Raw genomic sequence first — 18,860 nt, forward strand, 5'->3', positions numbered from 1 at the left:
CCAGGACATTGTTTGCAATACGGTCCTGAGTTACTTTCTTTTTTGCGCTATAAAAACAAAACCCGACCATTTTGGGAAAAAATGTTTTTGACTTTTTGCTATTAAACATGTCCAGTAAAAAAATTTTAAAAATCAAATTTCGTCATAAATTTAGGCCAAAATGTATTCTGCTACGTCTTTGTTAAAAAAAATCCCAATACGTGTAAATTAATTGGTTTATGTGAAAGTTATAGTGTTTACAAATGGTGGTATATACTGGGATTTTTATTTTTTTTTATACTAGTAATGGCAATCAGAGACTTATAGTAGGACTGTGGCGGCCATTCTGACACTGGGGAGGAACTGACTAACTGTCACTGACATCCCAATGACGTTAATACAGTGATCGTGGGACTGCAACTAACTGCCAATGACGCTAATACAGTGATAGTGGGACTGCAATGGCCATTCTGACACTGGGGAGGAGCTGACTAACTGTCACTGACATCCCAATGACGATAATACAGTGATCGTGGGACTGCAACTAACTGCCAATGACGCTAATACAGTGATAGTGGGACTGCAACGGCCATTCTGACACTGGGGAGGAACTGACTAACTGTCACTGACATCCCAATGACGATAATACAGTGATCAGTGATAGTGGGACTGCAAATAACTGCCAATGATGCTAATACAGTGATAGTGGGACTGCAACGGCCATTCTGACACTGGGGGGAGCTGACTAACTGTCACTGACATCCCAATGACGCTAATACAGTGATAGTGGGACTGCAACTAACTGCCAATGACGCTAATACAGTGATAGTGGGACTGCAACGGCCATTCTGACACTGGGGGGGAGCTGACTGTCACTGAAATCCCAATGACGCTAATACAGTGATCAGTGATAGTGGGACTGCGGCGGGCATTCTGACACTGGGGGGAGCTGACTAACTGCCACTGACATCCCAATGACGCTAATACAGTGATCAGTGATAGTAGGACTGCTGCGGGCATTCTGACACTGGGGGGAGCTGACTGCCAATGATGCTAATACAGTGATAGTGGGACTGCAACAACCATTCTGACACTGGGGGGGAGCTGACTAACTGTCACTGACATCCCAATGACGCTAATACAGTGATCAGTGATAGTGGGACTGCAACGGGCATTCTGACACTGGGGGGAGCTGACTAACTGCCACTGACATCCCAATGACACTAATACAGTGACCAGTGCTAATAAAAAGCACTGACGCTGTACTAATGACACTAGGCAGGAAGGGGTTAACATCTGGGGCGAACAATGGGTTAACTGTGTGCTGTGTTGTGTTTTACGTTATGTGCTGTGTGTGTTTTACCTGGGAAACATGCTGCTTTGTATTGCCCTGCTGTGCAGAGCAATACAAAGCAGCCTGTTTTTGTTGACAGGAGAGATCTGTGTTGTTTGCATACAGACCTCTTCCCTTTCACTGTTCCTCGATGATCACCGGGTGCCAGCGGGAAATCTCTGGCTGGGATCGACAGCTGTAGCCGCCTAGGCCAGCCTGCGCCCCTACCTGGAAATGTAGAATCACGTATATATACGTGATTTTGCACAGCCCTTCCACCTTGTAGCAGTAGTTCTGCTATAGGGCAGCGGGAAGCAGTTGTTTTTTCAGGCCGTTGGAATGCATTTACACGCGTATCTGCGTTTTTTTTTCTGCTCAAAAGTGCCTCTCAGAACACACCATTGGTATTTTTTTCTGTCTGTAAGTAGTCCTCTGCAATATGCCTATAAGCACCCATGTGTCCATAGACACTCACCCTAGGTTCACATGTAAGCGTTTTCCACAGCGTTTTGAAGAAATGCAGTACAGTCCATTTAACATGATTTCCTAAGGGACACGTTCACATCACGTCACCCGCTGCGTTTTTTGGAAAAGGTCAGGGACTTTTTTAAATGCAAAAAGTTGCGTTTTTTGGTTCTATAGACTTCAATGGAAATGCTGCAGAAGAGCATGTAGTGTGTTTTCGCTGTGTTTTGCGTTTTAAATCTGCCTAGCAACAAGAAGAAAAAATGCAACTAAAATGCATGTGCAACAACGCAAAATGGACCACAAAAAGCATTGTAGAAATGGATCAAAAGCAAACTGCACAGGTGTGAACCCAGCCTTAACCCCAGTTCACACTGGTGCAGATTACCATGCAACTTGCAACACATAGGGATTTATTTACTAAAAGCTGGTTTAGCCCTGGTTCACACTGATGTGGTGCGGAATTCGCTGCGTTTTTAGTGCAAATTCCGCACCACATCAAAAATCGCACCCTATCCATGCGATCCGATGCAGGTGTGTATGTTAATTTAACAACATGCCAAAATCAGTCCGCAAAACGCAGTGCAGAATCACATCGCATAGGTGTAAATACCTATGTGATCCGATTCTAGTGCGGACCAAAAAAGGGTCCTGCATGTTTTTGGTGCAGTGCGAATAGAGCCATACAAAATGTATGGCTGCAATCGCACCACATACAAAATGACACATGATTTGCACAGGAATGCAGTGTGGTTCCTGTTCGAATCACATGGGATTACCCGCACTGCTGCAGTGTGAACATGAGCTCACTCAGAATCTCGTGCACTTCTGCATAGAAACTAAACTGCTTTCAGGTTTTATTGCTAAAGCTTAATTGAACAAGCTGAAGTTAGAAGCTGATTGGTTATCATGCACAGCTGCACCAGATTTTGAGCGCACCAGCTTTGGTAGATAAACCCCATAAAGTCACATGACAAGTCAAAACACATTCATTTCAGCAGGTGCTCTTTTAACCAATGTGACTCAAGTCACAGCGGCAAAAGAAAAGTTACTGCGCTACTTTTCTGCAACTTGAGTACCATAGACTGCAATGTTAAATTACAAAAGTCACAAGGAAATTGCAAGCAAGTCACATGACTTGGGGGTTGTAGCAGTGTGAACCAAGCCGGATGCCTCATACATGAAAATATGCTGCCAGAAGCTGGCAGAAAAATGCCTCTAATGCTTCGATTTTGTGTGCGTTTATGCGCATATGTGTGTAAACTGGTTCTGTTGTCTGGAATATTAATTTTTTCTAGCCACTAGAATACATGGCCACACTCTTGTACATGTTTACGCATGTATAGGTGTAATGCAGGCCATAGATGGGGAGAAAACCGGCCAATTTTTCCTTAAAAAAATGGAAAAATCGGTCATTCAAGCGGCCGACGTTACCAGGAACGGTAAAAAAAATCGGCCGATTTTCATCCCGTCTACAGCCGGCAAAAAGTGTCCCTGCAGAGAGCTCCGCTATTTCTTTGACAGTTCCTTGACATTTATTGCAGTTGCAACAACTATCTATTGTATCTATTTGTATCCGTTTAGGATACAGATGTTTTTATTCGGAAACAAATAGATACATTGTTGCAAACGCTATAAATGTCAAGGAACTGTCAAAGAAATAGCGGAGCTCTCTGCAGGGACACTTTTTGCCGGAATGGAATTCTTCTTCTTCTTCATCCTCTTCTTCTTCTTCATCCTCTTCTTCTTCATCCTCTTCTTCTTCTTCATCCTCTTCTTCTTCTTCATCCTCTTCTTCTTCTTCATCCTCTTCTTCTTCATCCTCTTCTTCTTCATCATCCTCTTCTTCTTCATCCTCTTCTTCATCCTCCTCCTCTTCTTCTTCTTCATCCTCTTCTTCTTCTTCATCCTCTTCTTCCACTTCTTCATCCTCTTCTTCCTCTGCTTCTTCATCCTCTTCTTCATCTTCCTCTTCATCCTCTTCTTCATCCTCTTCTTATTTATCCTCTTCTTCTTTTTCTTCTTTTTGTCTTCCTCTTGCAGGTCACTGCTCATGCGCAGATTTTTTTATCGGTAAAAAGATCGGGCGATTTGCCCATAATTGCCACGAAAATCGGCCAATTGGCAAAATTGGCCGATCTTTTTCCAACTTTACCGACAAAAAAAATCTGCCAAAATACCGAAAAACGGCCGAACTATTAGCCCACTATTAGCCCACTAACGATCCGAAAATCGGCCGATTTTATTTTCGGCCAAAAACTCGGCTGATTTTCGACCCATCTATGGCCTGCATAAACTACACTGGGAAACGCTCTGAATGCAGGCTTGGGGCATTGTTTTTCTTGTTATACCTCTGACTGCTGCTCTTGAATACACCTGTAAACGGAACATTGCGTATATACACATTAGATAACCTAGAGCTGCTTTCAGAGACTTAAAAAAAATGCCAGACATCCCTAGCAGCAAAAGATTTTTTTCTGCACATGTGCATGAGGCCTCAGGCTAACACAGAGGTGTCTTTAGGGCCATTTCCAACCACCTGGATGCGTTCCAGATGCATTTTTTCCTTCCAGCTCACACCACAAAAACTCACTTCAGATGCATTTCTGCATGCGCATTTTTTTATGCGTTTTCAGAGCGATTCAGTATGTTTTCCCCCCTCTTGTTTTTTCCTGTTTTTTTTTATTGTGATGTATTCTAGTGCATTCTTGATGTATTTTCCCACATTCCATTACAGTTCTCTGCAGAAAAAATGCAGCATGTTCTTCCTTTTTTTCTGCACTGTAACACACTGGAACTGACCGCACTGGTGTGAACTATGCCATTGGAACTCGTACAATCTACTGTCCATGTGTTTTTGATGCAGAAATAAATGCACTGGACTGCATTTGGTGGGAACCAGTCCTTACAGGCAGATAAAAAAAAATGCTGTGTAAATGGCATTTTTAAGCTCCATGTACATGAGACCTATAAAAGGGCCTTCTATAAGTCTAGGCTCATATATACAGGTGAAACTCGAAAAATTAGAATATTTCAGTAATGCAACTTAAAAGGTGAAACTAATATATGAGATAGACTCATTACATGCAAAGCAAGATAGTTCAAGCCGTGATTTGTCATACTTGTGATGATTATGGCTTACAGCTCATGAAAACCCCAAATCCACAATCTCAGAAAATGAGAATATTACATGCAATCAATAAAACAAGGATTGTACATAGAACAATATCGGACCTCTGAAAAGTATAAGCATGCATATGTACTCAGTACTTGGTTTGGGCCCCTTTTGTAGCAATTACTGCCTCAATGCGGCGTGGCATGGAAGATATCAGCCTGTGGCACTGCTGAGGTGTTATGGAAGACCAGGATGCTTCAATAGTGTCCTTCAGCTTTTCTGCATTGTTCGGTCTCATGTTTCTCATCTTTCTCTTGACAATGCCCCATAGATTCTCTATGGGGTTCAGGTCAGGCGAGTTTGCTGGCCAATCAAGCACAGTAATCCCACGGTCATTGACCCAGGTTTTGGTGCTTTTGGCAGTGTGGTCAGGTGCCAAGTCCTGCTGGAAAATGAAGTCAACATCCCCATAATGCTCGTCTGTGGAAGGAAGCATGAAGTGCTCCAAAATCTCCTGGTAGACGGCTGCATTTACCCTGGTCTTAATGAAGCACAGTGGACCAACACCAGCAGATGACATGGCTCCCCAAATCAACACAGACTGTGGAAACTTCACACTGGACTTCAAGCATCTTGCAGTGTGTGCCTCTCCATTCTTCCTCCATACTCTGGGTCCTTGGTTTCCAAATGAGATGCAAAAGTTGGTCTCATCAGAAAAGAGGACTTTGGACCACTGAGCAACAGACCGGGCCTGTTTTTCTTTAGCCCAGGTAAGACGCTTCTGACGTTGTTTGTTGTTCAGTAGCGGCTTGACAAGTGGAATACGACATTTGAAGCCCATGTCCAGGATCCGTCTGTGTGTGGTGGCTCTTGATGCACTGACTCCAGCCTCAGTCCACTCCTTGTGAAAGTCCCCAACACTTTTGAATGGCCTTTTCCTGACAATCCTCTCCAGGCTGTGGTCATCCCTGCTGCTTGTGCACCTTTTTCTTCCACACATTTCCCTTCCACATAACTTTCTATTAATGTGCTTTGATACAGCACTTTAGGAACATCCAACGTCTTTTGCAATTACCTTTGAGGCTTTCCCTCCTTATGGAGGGTGTCAATGATGGTTTTCTGCACAACTGTCAGATCAGCAGTCTTTCCCATGATTGTGATTCCTACTGAACCAGACTGAGAGACCATTTAAAGGCTCAGGAACCCTTTGCAGGTGTTATTGCTTAATTAGCTGATTAGAGTGGGACACTTTGAGCCTAGAATATTGCATCTTTTCACAATATTCTAATTTTTGAGATTGTGGATTTGGGGTTTTCATGAGCTGTAAGCCATAATCATCACAATTATGACAAATCACAGCTTGAACTATCTTGCTCTGCATGTAATGAGTCTATCTCATATATTAGTTTCACCTTTTAAGTTGCATTACTGAAATAAATGAACTTTTGCACGATATTCTAATTTTTCGAGTTTCACCTGTAAATCGCACACATTTTCACAGCCACACACATGGCAATATATGGAAAATGTATGGCGGTGCTAATAACTCTTAATGGCACCTCTACGCACTGATAAATGCGATGCGGATTCATGCAAATGGAAATTGCATGATGCAAAAACCATGCAATTTTAAAAGGGTGCAGGGACCTTTTCCCTGCTGAAGAGGCAGACACAGCAGCTCATTCAAGTGAATGGGCTACCCGCGGTATGTACAGCCGTATATGTGAACTGGGCCTAAAGGTTGATTGGTTAAAAAATAAATTAACTTTATTACAAAAAATCTTGAGATCTTAGAATATGTCATTTTGCAGTCACTTCGGAACAAAAATAACATTTTATTTTCCATTATAATGGCCATTTCACATCAAGAATCGCACAGGAATGCACTGTGTGATCCTGTGCGATTCAAATGCGATCCGGGTGCAGTACAATTTCAGACCATTCATTTAAATGGGCTGAAATTGCTCCGGACTGCACCAAAATTAGTGCATGCACTACCTTATAAAACACACAGCAACTGGATCAGTAGTAGTACTACTACATACACTATAATGCCAAAAGTATTGGGACACCCCTCCAAATCATTGGATTCAGGTGCTGCAATCACCTCCATGGCCACAGGTGTATAAAATCAAGCACCTAGGCATGCAGACTGCTTCTACAAACATTTGTGAAAGAATGGGTCGCTCTCAGGAGCTCAGTGAATTTAAGTGTGGTGCGGTGATAGGTTGTCACCTGTGCAATAAGTTCATTCATGAAATTTCCTTGCTACTAAATATTCCACCGTCAACTGTTAGTGGTATAATAACAAAGTGGAAGCAACTGGGAACAACAGCAATTCAGCAACGAAGTGGTAGGGCACGTAAAATGACAGAGCGGGGTCAGCACATGCTGAAGCACACAGTGAGCAGAAGTCAACAACTGTCTGCAGAGTCAATAGCTAAAGACCTCCAAACTTCATGTGGCCTTCAGATTAGCACAACAACAGTGCGTAGAGAGCTTCATGGAATGGGTTTCCATGGCCGAGCAGCTGCATCCAAGCCCTACATCACCAAATGCAATACAAAGTTTCAGATGCAGTGGTGTAAAGCACGCCGCTACTGGACTGGAGAGCAGTGGAGACGTGTTCTCTGGAGTGACAAATCATGCTTCTCTGTCTGGCAATCTGATGGATGTTTCTGGGTTTGGCGTTTGCCAGGAGTATGGTACTTGCCTGACTGCATTGTGCCAAGTGTAAAGTTTGATGGAGGGGGGATTATGGTGTGGAGTTGTTTTTCAAAGGTTGAGCTTGGCCCCTTAGTTCCAGTGAAGGGATCTCTTAAGGCATCAGCATACCAAGACATTTTGGACAATTTCATGCTCCCAATTTTGAGGGAACAGATTAGGGATGGCCCCTTCCTGACATCCGTGGCACTACAGGTCACACCAATGCCTGGTGTTCGTGGAACTACAAGGTGCAGCAATACCAGCTGGGATGCTCAAGAGTGCTCATGATCCAACATGGGAATCCACCACCTTATATGGATGTGCACTCATCAGAATGCTACTTGTATAATAGAATTAATGCTGATTCTTGTGGGGGGTCTCAGGAAGCCATAAATAGGGACCGGACTTCTCCAGGATCAGGGCTATGCAAAACCAGCAAAGGATCCTCCGAGGGGGAGAAACTCACCACAGGAGTCGAAGGTATGGGAATATAGGGTAGTATTTATTGTAAATAGTTAAAAGCAATATACATGAATACAACAGAGTTAAAAGCATAACAAAATGGCCGTTCAGCGTGCCCGTGAAGACGTTCATGCACACGAAATGCGTTGGGTGGAGGCTGACGTCACGCTGCCGTGGCCGGAGCTCGGAGCGGCAGCCATTTTGGTATGCTTTTATGCATTTAACTCTTTGCTGTATCCACGTGGATTGCTTTTAACTATTTACAATAAATACTACCCTATATTCCCATTTGTATTTATTGATGATGTGACTGCTGACAAAAGCAGCAGGATGAATTCTGAAGTGTTTCGGGCAATATCTGCTCATATTCAGCCAAATGCTTCAGAACTCATTGGACGCCGCTTCACAGTGCAGATGGACAATGACCCAAAGCATACTGCAAAAGCAACCAAAGAGTTTTTTAAGGGAAAGAAGTGGAATGTTATGCAATGGCCAAGTCAATCACCTGACCTGAATCCGATTGAGCATGCATTTCACTTGCTGAAGACAAAACTGAAGGGAAAATGCCCCAAGAACAAGCAGGAACTGAAGACAGTTGCAGTAGAGGCCTGGCAGAGCATCACCAGGGATGAAACCCAGCGTCTGGTGATGTCTATGCGTTCCAGACTTCAGGCTGTAATTGACTGCAAAGGATTTGCAACCAAGTATTAAAAAGTGAAAGTTTGATTTATGATTATTATTCTGTCCCATTACTTTTGGTCCCTTAACAAGTAGGAGGCACATATGCAAACTGTTGTAATTCCTACACCGTTCACCTGATTTGGATGTAAATACCCTCAAATTAAAGCTGACAGTCTGCAGTTAAAGCACATCGTGTTCATTTCATTTCAAATCCATTGTGGTGGTGTATAGAGCCAAAAAATTTAGAATTGTGTCAATGTCCCAATATTTATGGACCTGACTGTAAGTAGTGAGTAAGGCACTCAATTCCCTTTTGAAAGCCATGGTGCTTATTATGCTACACATTATACTTATCATATTATGATACATGTTATACTTGTAATATATTCACCATACAGGTGCCTGGTAAGATGTACTAGCAATAGGTGTAATGGGAATGGAACCTGGAGAAAATCTTATGGTATGCTGTATGTGATGGTAGGTGAGCAATGCAGGACACAGAAGGACATTTGAGCAGTAGAAAACAGAAGGACACAAATAACCAGGGCTGCAAGACTGTAGAAAAGTGGTAACATCAGTAGATGGAGAGGAAGAGTGGCAAATGAAGAATGCAAAGTGCTGGGGAAATCAGTTGTTGTACAGGGCAGATAGATTGGAGAACCAAGAAATTATGGGAAGTTAGGGCTGTGGCCCTCAAAAGATTGGTGTATAGTGGACAATGGCATCAGGTATTGAATTGGTGTACAGTGGTCCTTGATTAGGATGACCAGGGTAGGTAGATAGTGGCAGTCAGGGACGTAACTACAGGGGTCACAATTGCAACCCAGCCCCATGCTTCGGGGAGGCCAGTGCAGCTCCACTGTACACTTGGATATAGGTCTGCTGTTAGAAATCATTGGGCCCCATACAGCCTACCTGACAGGCTCTCCCCCCAAAATATCAAATGTATATTCGATAAAATGCCACACCCACAATGCTATGCTTTGCAGCCATAGCAGAAATTATACCCTCATTGAATAAGACCCACTCAAGTGAATAGCGGTTACAATGTGTTAGTGTGGGGTTAAAGCAGGTGGTGAGGAGGCAATATGCTTCTTGCTGCTTGTCAAATGTTCCCTGAAGAGCGATCCAAATGCTGACTTCAGAGTGCAAAAGCACATGTGAATGAGTCCTTTATTTTTTTTAATAATTTTTTTTAGGATTTTTTTTTAACTTTTATTTTTTAGAATATTTATTTATTTTTAAATTTTTTAACTACCCTGTTAGGGGGTTTTGGTGAAATATCAGGTGTCTAAACAGACCTCTGATGTCTTACTTTTGAGACAGAAAGGGACTGAGGACAGAGTTTCTCCTGTCCTTTTCTCTACAGCCTTAGCTGCACTGGACAGTGAATGAATGGGAAGTGCTCTGTGCTGAGTGGCTTCCTGTTCATTCACAAATTGGAGAATAGTAAACACAGTTTACTATATTTCAGTTATGAAAGGACTCAGGAGCGATCAGTACCAATCACTCACTGTATGCATTCTGGAATGGAAATTACATATTTACCAGCCCCTTCCCCCACTCTCCATCCTTAAAGGATCCCCGTGTACCTGCAGCAGCTGCCAGCAGGAGAGGAGGGAAGCTGACCGCTCTTCGGGAGAGTGGGTCACACGGGTGCCCCGGGCAGTGAGTGGAAGGGGCAGGTACTACAACCGTTCCCCCCTGCAGCACAGAGGGAGAAAGCTAGCAGAGTTGCAGGGGGATCCACAAGAGTCACATGGCAATACAGCTGATTCTCCTGCTCGGCAGGTATCCGGTCCCCCCTTTTGAACTGATGGGGGCCCGGTACAGGAGGGCCAGCTGTATCTCTGCCCGGATAGTAGGGTGCCGGGGGCGGCATATAGAGGAACCAATCCCTCCATTTTCCTCCTGAAACCACTGAATTCTTGCGGGAGGCAGAATAGGAGAAGCAAACTTTCATACTGATCACTAACTCTGTCCATTCATAACTCAAGAATAATAAACTGTGTTTACTATGCTTCAGTTTGTGAAAGACCGGGAAGCTCTGTACAGGACTGTGACGCAATCTCCTTTCTCTGTCTCAAAGGTGAAACATCAGAGGTATGTTTAGGCCCCTGATATCTCACCAAAGCCCCCCAACTGGGCTCTTAAAAAAATTGTAAAAAATAACATTTTAAAATAAATAAAATAAAAAGGTAAAAAATAAAATAACAAAAATAAAAAACTGACACCAGTGGCAGAACTACCAGAGTCACAAAGGTCGCACTTGCAAGTGGGCCCTGGTGTTCTGCCATTGGGCTCAGAGGGAAAGGCCCAGGGCTCAAAGGGAAGGGCCCCGGCCGGGGGTCGAGGGGCCCTTCATGTTTTTTTTGCACCGGGGCCCTGAAGGTTTCTGTTATGCCTCAGGTGGAAGTGGTTATGGAGTAAAGTGTGGCAAAAGAGAAAGAGATTGTCTGAAGAGAGGATGAGGAAAGTGTCTTTTAGTCTTAGATAAAGTGGAACTAAACTCACAAAATATATTGCAGACGTGGGTGGTGCTATTGTTGCCACTCCACCCAATATGCTTTGATTGAAAAGCCAAAGGACTTGGGTGGGAAATTGTTTGCGAAACAGCATCTGCATCAAATCGGATGCAGGCACCGTTCGGGTAGTTTGGCAACCGGCAACACCAACTGTTAGAATACTACAGCCGCAGTGGCAGATTTGTCTATCTAGGCAGTGAATTAAAAAATTCTACGGGTGTAAGCAAGCCATGGATAATTCGATTGCGACAATCTCTGTTCATTCCAATAGAAAATCGGTGTGCCACTAGTCTTGTGTATATTTAAAAGAGAAGTATGGGGTTTGTTTTTTCCCCAAATCATACTCACCCAGGTGGATGCAGCATCGGTCTGATGCTGCATCTGTCCCCCACCGGCTCTAATGCAGGCCATACATGGGTCAAATTCTGAACGTTTTTTCTTCCGAAAATCGGAAACGCCGTTGGTGCCATCAATGATTTTGAAAATCGGCCAACCAAGTCATAAAGTTCACCCCATATAACAGGTTAAACCTCAGTTCCTTCCAGGTCACGGCTCATGCGCATATTCGTTTTGGAAAAATGATCGTACTATTTGACCATCATTGAGTTAAAAATCGGTAGTTTTTCACTAATTTTCCAATATGCCTGATCAACAAAAAGGGGAGGAACCATGAAAATCGGCCGGTGCCATTGACCCACTAACAGAGTGAAAATCGGCTGATTATTTTTAGTTCGAATTTCGACCCATGTATGGCTCTTAAATCCCTTCGCACCTAAAGGTAAAACATATCCTAACGCCTAAACACAATTTTGCAACTTTGACATTTGTTAGCAAAACTGTACATATCATCACAACTACTTTCTGCATCCAGGTGGATTATACCTTGCCTTTTTCAGGACAAATTGGGCTTTCATTTGATGGTAATGGATATCCCCAGATTTTTTGTTTTCATTATCAAAGGAAAAATTACTCAAAATAATAAAAAAAAAATTTTTTTTTTAAGTTTAGCTGTATATTTCTTGCTACTACTATATTCTTCCACCAAATGAAGATTTTTTTTTTCTTTTTTTACACTGATTGCTTTTACACCCTTAAAGGCTGTTAAAGCAATCATTTCTCCTTCTCCCTGGTACCAAGTGACCTCTGTGATCATTCACAGATTTCACAAGTAGTAAGCAATGATGTCAGAAGTGACATCTTGCTTACTACTATTCAAGTGATCACTGATTGCTTAATCAGTGATCACATGAATTGGGGCCTCACACAGCGGGCACCAATCGCGGTCCCAGGAAGAGCGCACAGGCAATGGATGCGGGGGGACGTGTAGAAACGTCCACCCACATCGGCAGCGCTCCCGTCTGGCCATTTATCGGCAATGGGCCAGACGGGAAAAAGGTTAAAGTAAAGTTGTTTTCAGTTTTGGATAGAGTGAAGAGGGATTAGATCTCCTGTCAGGTTTTTATTGCTGTCTGTACCCCTGTTAAGAAGATTCACCCACTCTTTTTCCTGTTTGTTAATAGCATACAGACTGAAAAGGAAAAAAAATCCCAAATTTTGAGTTGTCACCAGAACAGGAGAAAAGGATAAATCTTCGGATGAGGAGACTAGTTCTGATGACCCTGGAGAAAGCCAGGGATTCCTTCACACTTCCTGTTTTTTTTTTATAATTCTTTTATTTAAAGCAGTTTCAACACAGTACAGATCTAGGTACAGAAACAATCCAATGTATCGCAACTGGGTATTACATAGGAACAAAGATCAGATATATGGCAGCATTAGCCCAGGAAAACCTGCAAAGAGCACTTCCAGTGAGCATCAAGATAGCATAGCCAAGCCGCAGATGGTACCAGATCAAAATCATAAAGAGAGGGGTCAACTAAATACATTAGAAAGAAGACAAGGTTTTGTAATACTATTTGTCATTATTACAATGTGGGAGCCAACAATTGGCAAATAATGGACCCAAACACTGAATGAAAGGCTCACCCAATCATAAGATAAAGGGGGTAAAAAGGAAAATAAAAAATTAGCATGGTAGAGAGAAAGGGGTCTTCATGGAAAACTTCAGCAGAGCAGGTAGATCAGGAAGGAGCTCCCCAGAAAAAAAGGTGAAAGAAAGAAAAAGAAGAAAGAAGCAAGGAGAAGACGATAAAGGTCCTCCCTTGGGCAGGAACCAATCCAAGGAGGCAACATCAACAGGTGGCGGACATCTCCCGTGAGTAGGAATCGGTGTATGTAAAGTAATGCCAGGGTCGCCAAGTCTCAGTAAAGGCCTCCTCCATATTATGTAATGTGGCTGAGAGATCCACACTTCCTGTTTTGACTTTAGAACAGGGAGTGAGGAGGAATCTCCCCAGTGGAACACAGATGGCAAAACAAAAACTGACAGGGGTTGTAACCCTCTTTTACTCTACCCAAAATAAAAAAAAAAAAAAACAGTTTTGACTATAGTTCTACTTTAAGCCCCCATTCACATTTCAGCATAAGCATAGGCAGGCAATTTACAGGATTTTTTGTGTGCTTGTACACGTGACTTGCATTACAGAGTAGAATTGCATGTTTTTATTAAAGATTTTGAGATGGGGGCACCTGAAAAACAAGTGTAAACAATCATTATTCAAACAAAAAAACTAAAGAAATCTCCAGAAAAAAAAATGTATTTTTGTTTGGAGTAGAACAAGAAACGTTTAGAACGTCTCTCTTTTTTTTGTCCCAGAGAGAATTAATGAGAACATTTTTATGTAACTAAGAAAGTTTATTGTAACACGATAGGAAGGTTCCTGAGTATTTGCCACCCAGTTTATTTTAGTCTGCTTGCTCTTTGTGTTTCCCAGTAACTGACAGGGAGTTCTCCAGTGGTTAATTGGTAGGAATCCTCCGACTGCTGCAACTAAAAGCATGAGCTTACACCCATGGGTACTCAATGTGATCGATAATAAGAGGCATTCCTGCTATTAAAATAAGGGCAGAAACCAATTAGTCAGCAGAAGAATATCCCTGTACATTATTAACACAGACTGGGGCTTCTACCACAGAGTAAAGTGGAGCCAGGAAGATTTGAAGATGCACATGGAACTTTGACAGCTGTTATTCAATCTCCATTTGAAATGGAACCCATCAGCATAGGAATATGGCTGCCTTTTCTAACTTGTGTTGAAGGTGCAGAGAAATATGCTACTTACCTGGAACAAGAATGTAGGTTCAGGCTTATGACATTACTGAATGTAGGCTCACCAAGCAAGAAAGTAAGCAAAGATAACTTTGACAGCCTTGAAGCTTGACATTTTAGTATGTAATAACACCCATATTACTATTTTACAGGTTTGTGTAAGGTAATAAGATCACACCGGAGCCTTGTCTATTGTGACCCATTGGGGGTTATTTACTAAAACTGGAGAGTGCAAAATCCGGTGCAGATCTGCATAGAAACCAATCAGCTACCAGGTTCAGTTGGAAGCTGATTGGCTTCCATGCACAACTGCACTCTCCAGTGTTAGTAAATCTCCCCCATTATATTTACGTATTTGTAAAAGATGCACTTATACAAATACCATTCCTGAGGGTAACGTACTTATAGTTGAGACATACCAGCTTTTTTAACCACATGCCGCCCAGCCACTGTAGAAATACGGCGGCAGGGCGGCACGGCTGGCCAAAAGCACGTTTTAAAACATGTGTTTTGTAAACAGGTAGGGGGCGCGCGCGAGGCGCACCTCCGCCCTACCTGTCCCGCCGATCACAGCCGCGGATGTCAGTCGCCAGGTCACAGCTGGTCGTTACCGGCTATGTCCCGGCGATCGGCGGCAATCGCTGACAGAGAGCACAGCTGCTTCTTTCCCAGTGCCATTAGTACAGCGTCAGTGTTTTTTTTTTTTGCACTGATCACTGTATTGGTGTCACTGGAGATGTCAGTGACCCCAAGTCAGTACCCCCCAATGTCAGAATGTCCGCCGCAGTCCCGCCATAAGTCGCTGATAGCCGCCATAAGTCACTGATCGCCGCCATTATTAGTATAAAAAAAACTAAAAATCCCAGTATCTTTCCCGCCATTTGTAAATGCTATAACTTTCACGTAAACCAATTAATTTACACGTATTGGGTTTTTTTTTTAGCAAAGACATGTCGCTGAATGCATTTTGGCAGAAATTTATGACTAAATTTGATTTTTAATATTTTTTTTTACTGGACATGTTTTATAGCAAAAAGTCCAAAATATTGTTTTTTTTCCTCAAAATCGTCAGCCTTTTTTTTTTATAGCGCAAAAAATAAAAACCGCACAGGCAATCAAATACCACCAAAAGAAAGCTCAATTTGTGGGAAAAAAAAGGATGTCAATTTCATTTATGTACCGTATTGCATGACCGCGCAATTGTCCGTTAAACTGACGCAGCGCTGTATAGCAAAAAAAATGGCGTAAATTGCAGTATCTATACCATAGTTTGTAGACGCTATAACTTTCACACAAAGCAATCAATATACACTTATTGGTATTATTTTACTAAAAACATGTAGCAGAATACATTTTGGCCTAAATTTATAACCAACTTTGAGTTTACTATATATTTTTTATAGCTGAAAGTAAAAAATATTGTTTTTCTTCAAAATTTTTGGCCTTTTTTTGTTTATAGCGTGAAAAATAAAAAGTGCACAGGTGATCAAATACCACCGAAAGAAAGCTCTATTTGTGTGAAAAAAAGGACGTAAATTTCATTTGGGTGCAGCATTGCATGACCGCGCAATTATCACTTGAATTAGTGCAGCGCCGAGTAGCAAAAAGAGGCCTGGTCATTAAGGGGGGTAAATCGTCAGGAGGGCAAGTGGTTAAAGCAGAACTAAGCCCATCAATTTATCGATTTAAAAAACAACCGTCACATTTCCGGGATGCCAAGAATACTGTCACATTTGTTTGTGCTCTCAACCAAACTGTCAAAACATCAAATGGATGATGTCATAACTGATTAAATGTGCAGCACTATGGCAGTTGCAGATCAAACAGAGGCCTCCTGGGGCTCAAAAGGATAGAAGGAGGGCTTAGTTTTGCTTTAAGAGTAATTGTTACCTGGCCCATGCAGGACAAGGTGACAGTGTCTCTGGAAAAGTCATCCTTCAACCCCTTTTTACTCACCTTACCTGTAGTCCCTCACAGTTCCCTGTTCCTCTGCAGCTATCAATGAGATAGAGTGTGTTGCCAATGCAGGGGAATAATGATATCCTTGGACCTAGTTATTGGCTGCTAGGCCCAGACATAGTCATAGGGTAGCAGGCCATATGCTCAAATGGAAGTGCTGGGTAATAACACCAGTTGCAGTGGAGAAAGAACCTGTAAGGCTGCGCATACAAGTTGACTTTATGATGGTTGGGGGGATGCATGGGCATGGACAAGGTGACAGTGTCTCTTTGAAGGTGACCTATATCTAAAATATAAAGCAGTGATCCTCAAACTATGGCCCATAGGACAGTTATAGCCCATTATTTTCCAAACACTGTCCCCTGCAATGAGAAGGGCTTTCTTTTTGCAAGCTAGAAAATGGTGCTAAACACATAGTGGCAGTGGGTGCAGGGTGCTGGAATCCAGATAATTTCCGGACCTAGAAATTAATATTTTTTTATTCCTATTAGCCACATGAGTATGTCTGGAGGAAAAGAAATTTAATCTCCAACCACGGAAAGGTTTCTTCACAGTAAGAGCTGTGAAAATGTGGAATAGACTCCCTCAAGAGTTGGTTTGGCCAGCTCAGTGAATTTCTTTAAAAAAGGCCTGGATTCTTTCTTGGATACACAGAATATAACTGGATGAGAGCTGTACTATACTGCAATAGTATCAGGTACATACAGTCTGGAGAGCTGTGTTGTGGCACAAGCAGGGGTGGACTGACAACTTATGTGGCCCCCGGGAAACAGGGGATCATGGGGCCCCTGTGTCTTTGCCCAAACTCAATAAAGCCTATGAAAAAGGTACCAGGGGCATCTCATGGGGCCCCCTACTGACCCCGGGCCCTCGGGCAGTGCCTGAGTTTTCAAATGGTCAGTCCGCCCCTGGGCACAAGTATGAGTGGTTCCAGAGGAAGCCTTGTAATTTTTATCAATGAATACAAGGCTTCGTCTGTTTGGCTGAGGTAGAGATTATGACATCATCTGCGTTCCTCTGCATCTTGGCCAGAGATGTATTCCCTCAAAATATAGATTTCGTTTTGATTTTTTCCAGTAACAGAGCAATCCCTGTTTTGTGAGGGTGTCTAGGCACTCCTGTGCCTACAGTCTTATAGCTGTGTATCTGCTATACTGCCTCTGACTGCTGCCTCACCAGATTTGGAGTGAAATATGGAGATGTCAGCACTGTACTGCTCATGTTTCTCCTTACTGGTGGCTGACATGAGGAAGCAAAACCATGACTCTATCAGGATGGCCACCTCCACACAGTGCAGAACAAGGCATGGAGGGTCAGTAATGAGGAGTTGATCAGGAGCAGGGAGACCACAGGCAATACTGGTGACTAGTCCTTTGCCCTCTGTCAGCTTTTTTTTTTTGGAACGGTTCAAAAGCAAACCTTTCCTGAGGGACACAATGGGACTGTCATTGGCAATCCCTTTGTGGGGATGTTATTTATTTTGTTGGAATACTGTCCATATGGACTTAATAAGGTTTCAGTCATTGTCCTGGAACAAGTATGCATACCTAAAGTCACATATGTTTATAGCTGTTCCAGGTGAAGGACACAAAGCATTTCAGCAAGAGGTTTAACATGACAGCCATGGAACCAGTATCTGCAAAACAAGAAGTAGCAATGGCAGCACCCATATCTCCCTTCCAAAATGTTTCCTTTACAGCCACTTCACACCAGATGAACACAGGGATGGTGTGTACAATCCCTTGAGACCTAATGCACACTGAGCATTTATCCCTGATGCATGAGACCCTAGTGTTTAGGTGTAAGTGGAAGGCACAGGTGCACCGTCCATTCCCGCTGCTGACAGCGCCTGTGGCTGGATGGTGCACCAAGCAGTGTTAACATTTAGGGCCGTATGTGTCCGAAGATGAATGTCTAGAATCCAGACTGCTTGCGTTTCAGGCATTCGTTCCTGGGCACATACTGCCTTAAATGTTAGTACGGAGGCCTAATGCTTCATATCTTCCATTTGTTCAGGTGTAGCCATTAATACCTATTAATGGCTACACCTGAACAAAAGCAAGATATGAAGCATTAGGCCTCCATACTAACATTTAGGGCAGTATGTGTCCAGGAACATAACGCAAGATATAAGGCGAGCGCAGATAATATGGTAGCCGCTAGCACAAAAGGCACGGTAACAAACCCACAGTAATCAATTCAAATGTAAGTGCAGCGCTAAAGCGTAAGTGACAAACGCAATCATAGAGTGCTTATGTGAATAGAAATGTTCATACAATAAAAACGTTTCAGATCATATAAAATCATAGAATCATAAAAAAACTCTAAAAATCTGAACATAAATAGTGAATATAAATAGTCAGTGGCACTACAGGTCACAGAAGTGGCAAGTGATACATGTGCGCTTTTTAGCAATATTAGTGATTATACATAGTCCGTGGCACTACAGGTCTCAGTAATGCCCGG

The sequence above is a fragment of the Staurois parvus genome, unplaced genomic scaffold, assembly GCF_062004578.1.
Source record: "Staurois parvus isolate SC_StPar_1 unplaced genomic scaffold, SC_StPar_1.0 ptg000096l, whole genome shotgun sequence".
NCBI classification, from domain to species: domain Eukaryota; kingdom Metazoa; phylum Chordata; class Amphibia; order Anura; family Ranidae; genus Staurois; species Staurois parvus.